Source organism: Hermetia illucens, chromosome 4 (genome assembly GCF_905115235.1).
Source record: "Hermetia illucens chromosome 4, iHerIll2.2.curated.20191125, whole genome shotgun sequence".
Taxonomy (NCBI): domain Eukaryota; kingdom Metazoa; phylum Arthropoda; class Insecta; order Diptera; family Stratiomyidae; genus Hermetia; species Hermetia illucens.
This window is the reverse complement of record NC_051852.1, coordinates 35,825,182-35,839,706: the sequence shown is the minus strand read 5'-3', so window position 1 is coordinate 35,839,706 and position 14,525 is coordinate 35,825,182. Positions and strand designations below refer to the sequence as shown.

The 14,525-nt window shown below is 42.3% G+C and overlaps 1 protein-coding gene across 2 annotated transcripts in view; it reads left to right on the top strand.

Moving 5' to 3' along the window:
* LOC119656235 overlaps window positions 1-14,525 on the top strand; it is a 299,886-nt gene that overhangs the window by 120,721 nt on the left and 164,640 nt on the right. For both annotated transcript variants that reach the window (XM_038062651.1, XM_038062652.1), the window contains exon 2: window positions 3,887-3,929. The gene's annotated coding sequence lies outside the window, so the exon portion shown is untranslated. The remainder of the gene's footprint in view (window positions 1-3,886; window positions 3,930-14,525) is intronic.

Genomic DNA, 14,525 nt, shown 5'->3' with positions numbered 1-14,525 from the left:
GGCCAGTACAGAATGTTATAATCTACATCGCAAAATATTTACAGTAAATAATCATCTTTCAAAATTAGCTTTCGCATAAAAACTCTAGAACCGTTTTCTATTATTTTGTTTTGGTTTTTTTGGTAGAACGAGATGCTTCTTTGCTGGTATAATTGATGACTATCCTGGAAAGAGCTGGTCTTACTACTGCCAACGTAGAAGGTACCTCTAAGTTCGTCGTGCCAAAGAGAAGCGAAGTCAGACTACCGTGACTTAAAATTTAGTTTGGACTTTTACCCGTAAAAGATGCAAGATAAACGTTTTAGGTGAAATTCAAGGACTTCTTCGCAGCAAAATACTGCTCCCTAGGCGATTGAGGCTTATTTGATGAGCATATTTCCGTAAGGTCCGCCTTCTTCACCGATCAATATGTACGAATCGTTCATTAGTTTTAAACTCTTCTATGAAAATGCAAGAGGTCTAAAAACTGACCTTTCATCTTTCTGCTTTGGCCTACTAGGATCACTTCACCTGCATTTCTGAAACCTGACTGGATAATAAGATCCTAAGTTCTTTGGAGAGGCGCATTTCTCTGTTCAACTCAAGTATATTTCCCTTATCTTAAGCACCTGTCATTTATGCGAGGAATTCGTCGATCGATTATCGGATGTGCTAACTGTAATTCCCTCTTCTCTTCCCTTCATTATTTGTGGTAACTTTTATCACCATATGGCAACTTGACCTAACGTTTCAGAACCCACTTCTTCGCAATAATTTCTTCTATTCTTTTCTTTTATGCACCTTTATGAACGCCTGCACCCCGCGTCAATTTGACACCATCAGAAATTACTTAAACTTTACTCGTAATCTTGTTCTTCTTACGTCACGAGATTCCTGCGCCTCCTTAGTAATGAGTCTCGTCCTGACAGCCTCCTAACCCCTTTTTGCTAAAAACCAAACAATTTACTTCCATCCCTCTCTATATAATTTTTAATTAATTTAAAGTCCCGGAGGTTATTATTTTACTGGCGTATGGAAAGACACTATCATTATCTACACAGAAGTGGTGATCATTCACTCGTCGATAATTACCGTCCTATTTTACTTCCTTTCTTCTTACTTCAAAATCAAGAGATATGTCAACGACTACGCTTTGCTCCACTGCTAGTAACCTACTAGGCTTCACGAGCTTCGTCGCCAAACATCTGAATTTCACCAGTTTTTCTAAAGCATTTGACTCTGGTAATCACACGGCATTTTCGCTCAAACTCACCTCTCTTAACATTCCCCTGTCACTAATTACATTGCCTGACTCTTACATATCTAATCATTTCACGAGGTTTCTTTTAATGATTGCATATTCCATTCCTTTGCGCCCTTCCCTGGTATACCACAAGGTTTGATTCTGAGGCCTCCTTGTCGGAGCGGGCAACTTATGTGTCGTACGTACGCAAGTGCGAATCGCGGTGACCATGACACCACTACTATCGCTATTCTTTATCAACGATCTTCCCTCTCTCCTCACGGTTCCTTGTTTTTTATACTGATGACCACAGGCTTTCTTCTACCGCAGCTTCAGTGTAACTTAGCTACCTTGGCTCCATGGTACTCTATAAATAAGTTGAGTTTAAGGTTACCAAATACGATTCTCTCAAATCCTCCTCCACTTTCCCTACTCTCTTGGCAGCTACCCTTTTCTCTTCGACAGATACTGCCTGGATGTCAGAAACCGTGCTTTCAGAATGTCTTGTTTCATATTACGCCTGATTTTGACTGTAAATTTTTAAAGTCTCTCGTTCGAAGCATTTTTGAGTATTGCTTCATGATCTGATCCCCTTTCCGCAACTGTAACTGTCTTGCCCTAGAAAAAGTCAACGCAATTAAGGTTAGGATAACCTTCTTGTTTAAAGAGAGCTTCCGTTTGGTTCACTAGGCTTTTGCTCACAGGCGCAGGCTAAACTTTTTCTTTTACCTTCTCTTTCTAGGGATAATACCTAACTAGATTATACCCGTTTATTGTCACTAATAAAAAAAGAAATAAATGTCACACATTAAACTGGAAATTTTCACTGCGCATCTATAAAGTGCTTCAAAAGAACTTGGTTGGCTTGGACGAGGTAAGTGCAGTAAAATGGTTCCCCGGTGTCATTTTTGGGACTATCGAAAATTGGTGAAACTTCAGGAATTTCCAGTGTGAATGTAAGGAGACTCACAAAAAGTTCAAAGTGGAACCCATTTAGAACATACTGTACATTGGAAGTCGAAAAAAAGATTTCTTGACTGAGGAGAGTCGTTAACCAGAATAAGGCGGACAAGTTGAGCTCATTTGTCAGCTTATTACATTCCCTTAGGTTTACAAAGTTAAAAGAAACACTTTTCCGGGCGTCCAATGGTGCATTGAGGGTTAAAGATCTAATGTCAGAATGGGGGTGAGAGTTGGGAGTACAACGAATAAGGTGATCAGATGCAAAGAAATGAGACAAGAGGGGTGAGTTTTCTTGGTCGAGCGGAGGTTATGATATTCTGGATCGTCCCCAGAGTGATGTTCGATGGCAAAAGCAATGAAAGTGAAATTTTTTGATCGTTCATTGCTTTTATATTTCTTAAATTAAATTGGCAGTTGAACTGGCAGTCTAGTGAGGCGAGATAGACTGAAGTTAGGGAATTCCTCGAAAAGTAGCCGGGCCCTTCATCTCTACGAATGGAGTTGATAATAAAGTTGCTGATTATATTTGACCCACACTCGTATGTGGATTGAAAATATGGCGTCATTTTATCTACTGTTCTTCGTCACGTAATTTTAAGGTAACGGACTCGTCAGCCATCTTGGGGTAGTAGATCTCATTACATGGCATAAGCTGCAATGGAATTACGGCCATTTGCCTGCAAATGAGCTATCCACTGCAACTTCCGCCTTCTGATCAACACGTCCATAGGTATCTAGCTGCACGTCTGAAAAATCCTTCGTTTGTTAATATTTTAGGCCAGCGTACGCCGATGGCATGCCAAAGTTGACGGAGGTTTGGAGCTTTTGAATATCAGTGATTATTTTCCATGTACTACTCTTATATAGCAGGACAGAGAGAACATCGGTTCGGAACAGCCTTAACTGGTTGTTGGTATTGAGATAGTTGCATTTTTAGATTTTACACAAACTAGTAAAGGCGGATTTAGCATTGTTAGGTTTGGTACTGCCGTTGGTGGGAACAACATTTCCTAACTATACAATTTGTTTGACGCCCTCGATATTTTGCCCTTTAATAGAAATAGAAAGACGATCAGTCAGATTGCGAGCTTTGGGTTGTTAATGTCAGTGAGTCCGACTCTGCTTGCATCTTTCTCTAAATCTAGAGGCATTTAACGAAGGTCCACGATGGTGGAAGAACAAGCAGATGTCATCAGCGTATTCAAGATGTTTCAGCAAGGATCCCATTGTCTGTAGAACCTCTCCATGTCTGCCAGCTATGGCAGCATGAAGGACGTAATCGATAAACGGAAGAAAAGGTGTCGGTGACAAAATCCACCTTGGCGGGCTCCGCTTTGGATTTCAAACCCGTCTGAGACGTTAACTCGATACATGGTTTCTGAAATTCATTTCACGAAATTTCTGAAATCGGACAGAGTTTTGAGCTCTGTATATTTTTGTTTGGGATACCTACCTTTGGCCTAGCTTAAGCTCAAACTATTACACCTGGATATCATTCGCACCTTTGTCATGTTTGTTTACGATTATATAAAGAAACATTTTCCACCTGTTGCCATTTCCGGTCACGTTGCTCCCATGGCAGAGGTGAGACAGCGCCTGATGAGTTGCCTCTGCCCTGGACGAAACCGTTAGTCATCTTTTATGTATTGTACAAGCTGCACCTTGCCAGGCTTTTAATTGATACTTTATATTTTATTTCAGACAATTTTACTGCTGACCGAAAACAAAAGAGAAATAATTCCAGGTAAATATTTGAATATTTTTTATTTAAAGGATATTTTATAGAATATACTTTGATAAGTTTAGTAGTATTTAGTGATTATTCTAAAATTAAATGAAAATCAGTATTTTCAATTTTATTCTCATGCAAACGTATGGTTTTTCGTTTTATTCTTCGCTCCCTTACTGTGTATCTTTCGAGCTTAATCACTGGAGCTGGAAAGTTGGAAAATTATGTTAATTATGGGTGAGATTGTACTAAATACATTATAGCAGTAATAATTATTTTAAAGGATTGGGGGATTCCACATCATGGTAACAAACTGCACCGATGGGTGCTTAGGAAGGAAGTTCTGGTCAGCTTGCTCTGGCCAGAATCAAGCTATCCTACAAACGGAAAGTGGTGAATTTTTACTGTTCACCCGCACCTATGTGCATATAACTCAACTCCTACGAGTTGTTCTGACTCTGTGGTTTTCAGTTTCTGAAGATGGCTCGTGTCCTTTTATAACTGCAGCTTCCAACACATCATGTATAGAAATTTACACGTTTTAAATAGGATGCATTTGGAATTTGGACCAGAATCGATCTGTCCACACAATTCAAGGAAACCGATGGATTTTGAGTTGAAAAGTAGAAAAAATAAATGGCATGGAGCCGAAAACTTCAATAAACAAGCTGCCACAAACCAGGGTTCTTCAGTTCTAGCGTTATAGGATTAGTTCTTTCAGCTCTTCTCCTCCTTACCTCCTTCAGCAGTGCCTTTAATGTTGCCTGCAAACCCGAGCATCTCCCTAACCATGCTCCTTGGATTCACGTTCGCATTCAGCGCTTGGTTCATCCAGGGATGTTGGCAATAAAACACTAAACGCTCTGGGTCTTCTGGTATTCTACTTCAAGGGCAAGGGAGATCATCTAATTCACCTTCTTCTTCTTTTTCTTTTTTTCTTTAGCCTTTATCCCCGGAGCGGAGACGGCTCGCCGTGAACAGTTGCGCCATTTTGTTCTATCAAACCCCTAATCTGGATGCGGTCACAAGGCTTTCAAATCCCTATCAAGCCGTTGCTTCAGCCGGCCTGGATCATCTAATCCAACGCCATGCAAGTACTGCCTGTAGCAACCCCAGTGTCCTATAAGAAACTGGTTGGTCTCCTTATCCCTCCCCTAGAATCATTCCGTAATGTTGGGATTACGCTTTTGCGCCCATGACTTGTTCTATCTCCGTTATCAATGGTCATCCGACTCTAATCTTGTCGCATTTCTATGTTTTTCACACTCACACATACGTCTTATCTGATACAGCAAACGCAATTCTTGCGCGAGAATATCGACCGGAATCATATCTGTCACCACCAGCACTGTCCTGCCTGATATGATTTTAAAAGTACTAGAAACCCGCGGAGCCATGGAGACGTTAACCAAACTCATTTGCTTTCGTCTCTGCAATTTTACCGATACCTTTGTTCACACAGGCGATCTAACAGAATAATGGATCGCACTATTCCAGCTAAAAGCTATCGCTAATCGTGTTTCCGTCTGTCATTGCATTGCCGACTCCGTTTTTGGCAAGTCTACTCAAGGCATACTTCAGGATTTATTTTTTGGTCAAACATCACTTCCAGCTATTTTATAACCGGCTATAGTAGCGTGTCTGGATGGCTCAAGTGGTTAGAGGGCTGCACTGTCGTAATGGAAGGTCGTAGTTCAAATCTCTCTGGGGGCAGAAGGATTTGTTATCACATCTGGACGTCAGATACCAGCCGACTCAGCTGTGAATGAGTACCTGAGTCAAATCAGGGTAATAATCTCGGGCGAGCTCAATGCTAACCACATTGCCTCCTACAGTGTACTGTAGTGCACCTTCACGGCCTTGAATGAAATGCTCTAACACACTTTAAGGCCTTGATCCAATATGGGTTGTTGAACCAATGATTATTATTATTATTATACCGAATTTCGCTGGTGTTCAAAATAGTTTCCGTTTTATCATTATTTAAGATTAGTTCCGCTTTCTCCAACCAGGATTTCGCAGCCCGCACTGTCTCCATGACATAGATTTTTACATCTCTGGAGTGGTTTGCAGTGCAGTCGCGGCCAAGTCATCCGGATAGCTGACAATCGTGGTTCCTTCTAGTAAGGGGAGCTCCACCATTTCGTTATATATCATATTGAACAGGAAGTTGCACCGATCTTTTGGGACCCAGATCAGCCTTGCATGGAAGATTCCTCTCCGAGAGGTAATTCTCAATCAAATTCGCCAAGTAGCTAGGAGCAACTATCTTTTACAATGCGTTTTTAACTCAGCTTGAGTTGTTGGAACTGGCAGAACACCTGTCAAAATCACCGTGAAACTGGTGCTTCAATAGGCCATTGCCATTGTCGACGATTGGCAGCATTCTGTTTTAGATGACTCTCTCCATCATACCTTCCATGATTCTATGATTTTCGGTCCACCCATTCTCTTTTCGAACATTGGAGCACTGAATACTTACAAATATCTGGCAGGTGCAGCGCAAGGACCCTGTCGAACACCGCTACCAAATGCTTCATTGCTTCCTGGGAGGTTCAGTTTTAGCAAATGCGCTGTGCTGTATCATTGTAACGACCTCCGCAATCCTTACAGATACAGCTTTCAACTCTGCATTTTTGTATTATCCCTGAATCGACACATAATTCAGCTTATCTTTGCTTTTCGGGGTACCAACAGTTTGAGTACTGTCTCCACCATAGGCTTTTCGTAGCAGTCCAAAAAGTTGAAATCCTTTCGCAAGGCCTCGTGGACTTATTGTGTGGTGGTCTCTCCTATCTGTTTGTACACTATGACGTCCTAACTATTAGTCCTTATGTATGCCTCCTCCCCTAGGGACTTTTCAATTTGATTCAAAAATTTATCTGCGGTTACATCCCTAGATTTCCGTATCTATAACGCAAAGTATTCTCTCTGCGATTGCCCTATGCGACTACCATCTTCAACCAAATTAGCAACAGCCTTGGAGTCCCACAGGTTAGCACTTATGACAAATTGAATTGAATGTCAATCCAGACTGATTAGGATCAATCACGAGGGCTTAACTACCCAAAGTTCTGCTCCACTTGAATACAGCTCTACTCCTTTCAACAAAACCGGGCGGGTAGAGCCGAAAAATTTGTAACCCGAGTTCCACGATCAAGAGGAAAGATCCGCGATGAATCGTAGTCACAATCAACATTTTTGCTGCATCACATCTTAAGGAGATGCGGCCCTTGGGGTGCCTATCTTACCTTGACATCCTCTCATCATAATAACCGTGGGGAGTTAAAAATAAGTGGAAAAAGCGACCCTCAAATTAAAGAATTAGTTGAGCGGCTTTATATCAAAGTAGATAAGGCTTATAATTTAATAGAAATGGATCAATAAATATAACAAAAAAGTTAGAAAGAATGAAAAACACCCAGCTCAAGGGAGGCTTCTTGAAAACACCTTGCTCGGATATGGGAATGGGAAATACCGCCTTGGCGACCGTAACGATAATGGTGGAAGGTTTGTGGATTTCTGCAGCTTCCACCGCTTTGTCATTGGTGGCACACTGTTCGAGCACAGAGCCTGCTATAATGTCAGCCGGCCTTTAACATACCTACCTCCTACGAGCAATCAGATTGATCACTTCGCGATCAGTAATAGAGTTAGGAGTTGTTCCATAGACGTGAATAACAAGAGAGATGCTTACATCGGCCTTGAAAGGGACCACCATCTGATGTCACGTACATTTGCTTGCGTGTTGGGTCCGCCACTTCCGCCGGGTTGGGGAGCTGCGGCCCCTTAAATTCAACATCGACCGCTTGTGTGATCCAACTGTGAAATCACTTTGGGAGAGCTATCTTGCTGATCGGACTGCAAATATACTGGGTAACCCGCCTAAGAATATCGATGAGCATTGAGCCGCCATCAAAAATATTCTTTTATCTGGTGCCACAAAGGTCGGCGGCCGCGTCCAGAAGGGACTGGGAGGAGATCTGTTTGACTACGAAGTCGTGGAAGCGGATCAATGAAGTGGTTGAAGGCACTATTGACCACTGCGAGTGATGGTGGGTGTAATGCACTCGAACTTCGATATCGAGCGAAATCCCGAAAAGTTAAGCTTGTCAAGAGGGAATTTGCTGGAAGATGTCGCAGAACGCAAAGATTTCAGAACTATATACCGCATCAGGGAAGAGTTTGCATCTTTCGATGGTCCTGTGACACAGTCGACTTCTCATCCATGATGATAAATAACTGAAGAAGTGGAAAGAACACTTCACCATGGTTCTTAACCATAGTACATCCTATGATGTTCCTCCTCCTGTGGATCAAATGACTAGTCATCGTAACACGCGGATGCAGACTGTTCCGCCAAACAGAAGAGAAATCATTTCGGCTATCAATTCACTCAAGCGAAGTAAAGCCACTGCGATTGATGGTCTCCCCGCGGAGTTATTTGTCGCTACACTTGCAGCTACTGTTGATCTACTGTTTCCATTCATATCGAAATCTTGGAAATACGAGGGTGGTCCGGAGGTCGTGGAGGAATTCAATGGACGATGATATCTTTCCTCAAACACATCAACTACGCTGATAACATCTATTTGCTCTCTCACTGAGTCATGGACCTTGCCCAAATGGTTCTGGATTTGGAAAGCGAGGAAAGTAGAGTTTGACTAAAGGTAAACACCAACAAAACCAAGGTTCTCAGTCTGATGGACAGGAGATCCAAAGCGTCAATCAAATTGTATATCTAGGAAGCATGGTTTCTGGTGATGGTGGCATTGAACTAGATGTTGGCCGACGCATTAACAGCGCTGGATCCGCTTTCTATACCTAAAATCTGGAAATGAAGTTATCCGAATACTAAGATCAAATTGGGGCTGTTCTGTGCTAGTGTTTCTTCTGTGTTTCTATATGGGAGTAGCACATTGAAAGTGAACTCCACTGTTACTCAAGAACTCCAACCCTTCGTCAATAGCTGTCTGTGTTGCATCGTCGCAATACGCTGGCCTCAAACGAAGAGCTCGTTTGGCGCACAAGCGTGGCACTCATGCGCACTGTGTTCGGAAGACGGAAGTGACAGTGGATAGGTCAGACATTAAAGGGGCGACAATTGCATTGCTAGCACACTACGTAGTGGAACCTCTTCTCCCGAGATGGCCGACAATTGTGCCGCCTCAAGGGCACTTGGCGCAGAACAGCAGAGGAGGAGTGCGAACGTCTCGGGAAATCATGTGTGGAGAGGAAGAGCATTTCAAGTAATCGTGAATAATGGCACGTAGGTGTGGTAACGCATTGTACTGCACCCAAGGGCTGAATGCCAACCATATGTATCTCCACTCTCCTTATTAATGACACCGTTTCCGTCTTTCGTTCGAAGCCCCTATCCTTATTGTAAGAAGTTCGCAATTGTTTAGCGGTCAATTCCTTTCCGGCTCTTCATTATCCCCTCCAAATGGGAGCGGATTTGGTGGTACCGTCCGCACGACGGAATAGCTTCGTAAAACCAAGGGCAGAAACAACTCTGCTTCATGTAGCCAGTAATGTGGCATGACCATGAGTTATCATCCCCATTCTGGCATCACTTAGGCCTAAATATGCATGAGATGACCAAATAAAAAGTTTTCCTGGGAGAGGCAGGCAGAGGTTTGAACAGATTGTGTTAAGGGCGGTCTGAGACTCCGTAATTTGTTGCAGCTAGGACCCTTGATATAAAAAGTAATGATTCTGCCCTTTGTGATGGATCATTTTCACAGGGATGTATATGTGTAAATCGCTCTTAAGCATGCTGGAGCCACTGCAAGATATAGCTGCCAAGTTATCTTCTTCTTCTTTTTTTCTTAAGCCCTTTTGCGTTCAGTAGTAGAGTCTGTTCGTGACCTTGGATATTGAGGTCAATTGTTCATAACGAGTAACTCGTTGTGATAACATGATTCAACCACTGGGGCATTTCCTCGTACTTAAAACGTGCAAACACTTTCGATAGCAATCCATAGCACACGTAGACATGCCAAAATTTATAGATCATTTTATTCTTTCATACCTGATATCTAGAAAAAAGTCTGATAGGGGATTTCGCCACCCGCACATGTTCCTTTATCTGTCTGCCTTTTTGCCTGTCTTTCATTCCAATTCGTGCGATTTTTGTCAGGAAAACACCCATAAACATCGTTATACCTACGTGCTAATAGCAAAGCTCCACTAGAATTGCTCTTTTCCATATTCGGCACCTTCCACTTCGCTTGAATACTGAAAGGATTGCGGAAAAATATAAAATTTCGAAAAAGTGGAGCATAAGCCACACAAGGATCTCTTTCGCAAACATCTGGTGGCTAAATCGACATCAAAGTCGTGTTGCACAGCTCACTTGCAATGGACTGAAAACTGCAATCCATTTGATCCTTTGCCTATTCAAAAGTCGAAAGTGTAAGTGCTTGTTATCCAGAAGAGTGCACTTCACAATTTTCACTCCCAGCTTGAATTCATGCAGATTCTTGGGAATCCAGCTTGCGTTGAAAACAGTGTGCGAATATTCAAAACGTAAACTTTAAAATCAGCTCGAATCTAGCCTGAGCCTCCTCCTATCCTCTGTGGATGCACGTCCTTCGCCTTTGCCATTGTATGTATTCACCGGAGCGCACATCCTCTTCCAGTCACTCCCAACATATCCGCTCTCTGAATTCTCGCGGAAATAGAAAATTATGCAAGCACGAATGAGTTTTGCTAAACTTTATGATTTTATCTAATAGCATTCGGTGTAATCTATTCAACACTCATTTCTGCGCCATCCTGTCTGCCAGTGGAAGGCATCGAGATCTTCCAGCTGAAGGAAACCATGATTCCATTATACCCAGTCCCTGATGGGGACCATAAGAGTTAAATAACGTTTTCTGTAATATCCTCAATGCCTTCATCCTTTCGTCACTTGGCTTGGAAAATCTCATCCTCGATATCCTTTCAATCATCTCGACATGGGTAAAAACATAAAAAAATGCGGGACCAAAACACTATATTTTGCGCTGTTAAATTGAAAAGCAGCAAAAAGACTGTAGAAAACGGCGAGGCTTGGCTGCAGTGTGCTCAGCGAGCCATCAGGACCAGTCGAGCCTGGGAGGAGAGTTCTTCGTCTGCCCTCCTGCCTCCCTGGCTAACATGAATAACCCGCCGCATTGCTGTTCGATAGACTCCTCTTGAACAGGACGATGACGACGACGTGTGAAGAATGAAGTAAATCAAAGCATTAGAAGAGTTGAATTGACGAGGCATTTGGGAGAAAGGATTCAGCAGGCACTTCACCATAAGGATATTAGTGCTGAGATAAATTATAAGACGTACGTACTTGTGTACACAAAAAATGTGTGGGTGCAAAAGGGGTAGTCGTCAAGCATGTAACGTATTAGCTGGTTTTCAAACGGAATGTTTATATTGATGATAATCTGCGTCAGGTGGTACTTTATAGTCTCCATGATGAATCGTGGGAGTGCGTTAGGGCCGCGAACATATGGCCATAATAATGTGGAGATTAATGAAGCTTAAAACGGTTTGTTTATGTTTTCCGAGGTAAGACAGGATAAGAAGCCTGCCCTTTGCAGCAATAATAAAAACAGGAAGGTAATTTCATGGAATAGGCAAATATTTTTGGAGATCAGCTGGGGGGAGTAAATATCCTTGGATGCTATTTTACAAGATAATCCTCTTGAGGGTGTTTGGAAGTACACATTATTTTGAAACATGGATTTAAAAGCTTTTTTTATAGCTTCAAAAACATATCTTCAGATAAGCTACTATCGAAAAAATGTATTTAGTCCTGTTTGCAAAGGATATAGGCTCATAACGAAAACAAGGCGGAAAATTCACGAATGAGAAAGGTAGTTAGGTAGAAAAGTCGAGGCTACAATGGCCAAGAGGAGTGAGTATCAGTTTCTTGATCTTGTGCTTCGATTGGGCATACTGGTTGCATTTTGGATCTTTATGTTTGGCTTTACGATTGCCAGGATTGGGATTGTATACTTAGAGCAGTTGTCCTTATCCTTGTTTTTTTCTTACAACGTAGGACTTCTCCAGTTTTTTTGTTCCAACTAGTATCAATGAATAGAAAAAATTTTGTTTTTAACATTTACCGCGCAAGCTTTTGTTATTATGCTCTTGCTTTCATTGTTAGCAACTAGATGGACAGCTCCAGTATTGTGTTATTGGCAGGACTAGTTTTCGATAAAATTACAAATAGAATATCTTTCAAGATCAATCTTCTTGGATGGCCTGCAAATAAAGGGTGGGGAATAGTCTGGACAGGTTATGTGCCTGTGCTTTAGTTGTGTTACTCAACTAGTAAAACCTGTAGGTTGATTCTGATATTGAAAGTGGAGATCATTTTCTAAGCGTTTGTGGAAAACAGGACCTTATTAAAGTCGGTTTATTGTCTGCCCGTCTTGTTTTGCCTGTGGAAAATTCATCATGGATACGCATCTGGAATCTAGGACACGCATGCCGGACTCTTGTGAAATAAGGCCTTTGAGCACTCAGGCTGTGGTAGCTCATTGTACTCGACTCCCCATCTAACCAAATATCCAAAATTCGTTAACGTATCGCAGGATTTCCTTTACTGGATGTGATGTTATCCGTTGCAACTGGAGAACATCGGCACCGAAGAAGGGACACGTATCACCTTGAATTATTCCTATTCTGGACATATCCTACCATGCATTCCTCTGAGACTTCCCAGTTCTCTCTTCCTCTCAGGGTAACTTCATATCTTCTACCAAACAGATGTATAGGGACCCGAGAATCAGAAGGCATTGTAAGAACTGGATTCAGTACTCCCAATAACTCTTGCAATGCTCTGTGCCCCTCACGTCTATTGTTTCTTCATAGATCTAATCGAGTTAGTCTATGAGCTGCTCTCATTACAGTGGTTTGAATAAATATATTCAGGGGCTGCAAATTGAGTAATGCATTTAGAGCTGCGCTGGATGCCGTGCTCATGGCATCGGTAATACCCAGACACACAATTATTTGCAGTGCTGCTAGTTTACTTTGAAAAGCTGGTTGTCTCATCTTAGCTCACCCCACCCCCATACTATAGATGCATGAACGAACATCGGCCTAATGATTACAACATATATCCACATTATCACATAAGGCTTGAGTCCCCATGTCGAGGCAAAGGTCCGTCTGCCGAGCCTATAGGCTGTGAGAGCTCGTTTCAACATTACCTTTACATATTTGTTCCGAAGAAGTTTCTTGTCTGGAATAACTCCCAGATATTTCACTTCTTCGGAGAGTGGAAGGGTTGCATCCTTAATCTCTGGCAGGCAAAGTCTATCCAGTATTCTCCTTTTTGTAAATAATACCATTGTGGTTTTATTTGGATTAACAGAAACTCCATGTCTGAGGCACCAACTGTTATCAAATCAACTGCGCGTTGTATATTTCTACACTCTGTTCCAAAATCCCGATCAACAACAAGCACAGCCACGTGATCAGCATAAGCTGGAGCGTGTATTGGCAAATTTGGCAATACGAATAGTAGAGACTCGACCAAAATATTGCACAGAAGTGGCGATCGCACACTTCCTTAGCGGCAGCCTTTCGTTGCTTCTGCTGTTAGGTAGCGGTCGGCACCGACTTTAGCACATAGCGATCTCTGCGTTAACATAGCATAGATCCACTCAATTGAACTATCATTAACGCCATGCGCTCTTGCGGCATCGTGAAGGCGCACAGTCAAACGCCCTTTCAATTTCCGCAAACACCCCCATCGCGTACTCGCGTACTCAACCTTCAGTGTTGCATCCTCTGTCTTTGAAACCAAAGACAGAAGATCAGACTTACAGGACTTTCCACGCTGGTAAGCATGTTGGCTTTCATTAAGGGGTGCGGCCTAACCACCTTCCCAAGAACGCGGCGCTTAACCAGTCTCCCCAAACTTTTCAGCAAGATTGAAATCAAGCTGATCTGAAGCTCTTTGGGTTAGTATAGTTTTAGAAGTTAAGAACAACGATGTTCACTGTTACAACGCTTCATTTTATTTCATTAAAAACAACTTTTTATAGAATTCTTTCACTATTTCCAACGACACAACTGGTGCTCTTTATTTTTATTAATCTAATGGCATCTTGTCCCTTTGGGTATTCACTTTTTTCTCTATCAAAAAATGTAACATTTTCCGTCACCTACTCCGCTCTTCACTCCTGTAGCGAGGTCTGAACTGAGTGGAAAGCGCCGGTGACGTCATCTGTCCGCTGATATTCGCAACATTCGAAATACATTTCGAATGCCGCGATTCCTGCCGCGTCCATAGTCACCTTCATCTCGTGAAAGCATCGGGTTTTCTGAGAGAGTCCAACTTGGCCGACTCATCCTTTGTAAGGGTTCTGCACAGCCTTCAAGTCTCCCTTTCGCCTTCCACTTCTTCGCTCTAAAGGAGTCTCGTTTGGAACACTCAACGAACCTCTTTTATTCACCCTGTGAATTCCGGAAGATGAACCATTCTTCGTTCTTATTGCTTTTACAGGATCGCCTGGTTGATTTCCTGCGTTTTTGCGGTTCGCACCAACCATTTTACCGCTTTGGCATCGGGAAATAGAACAAACTAATTCTGGGTTTCCAATTCATTTCCAA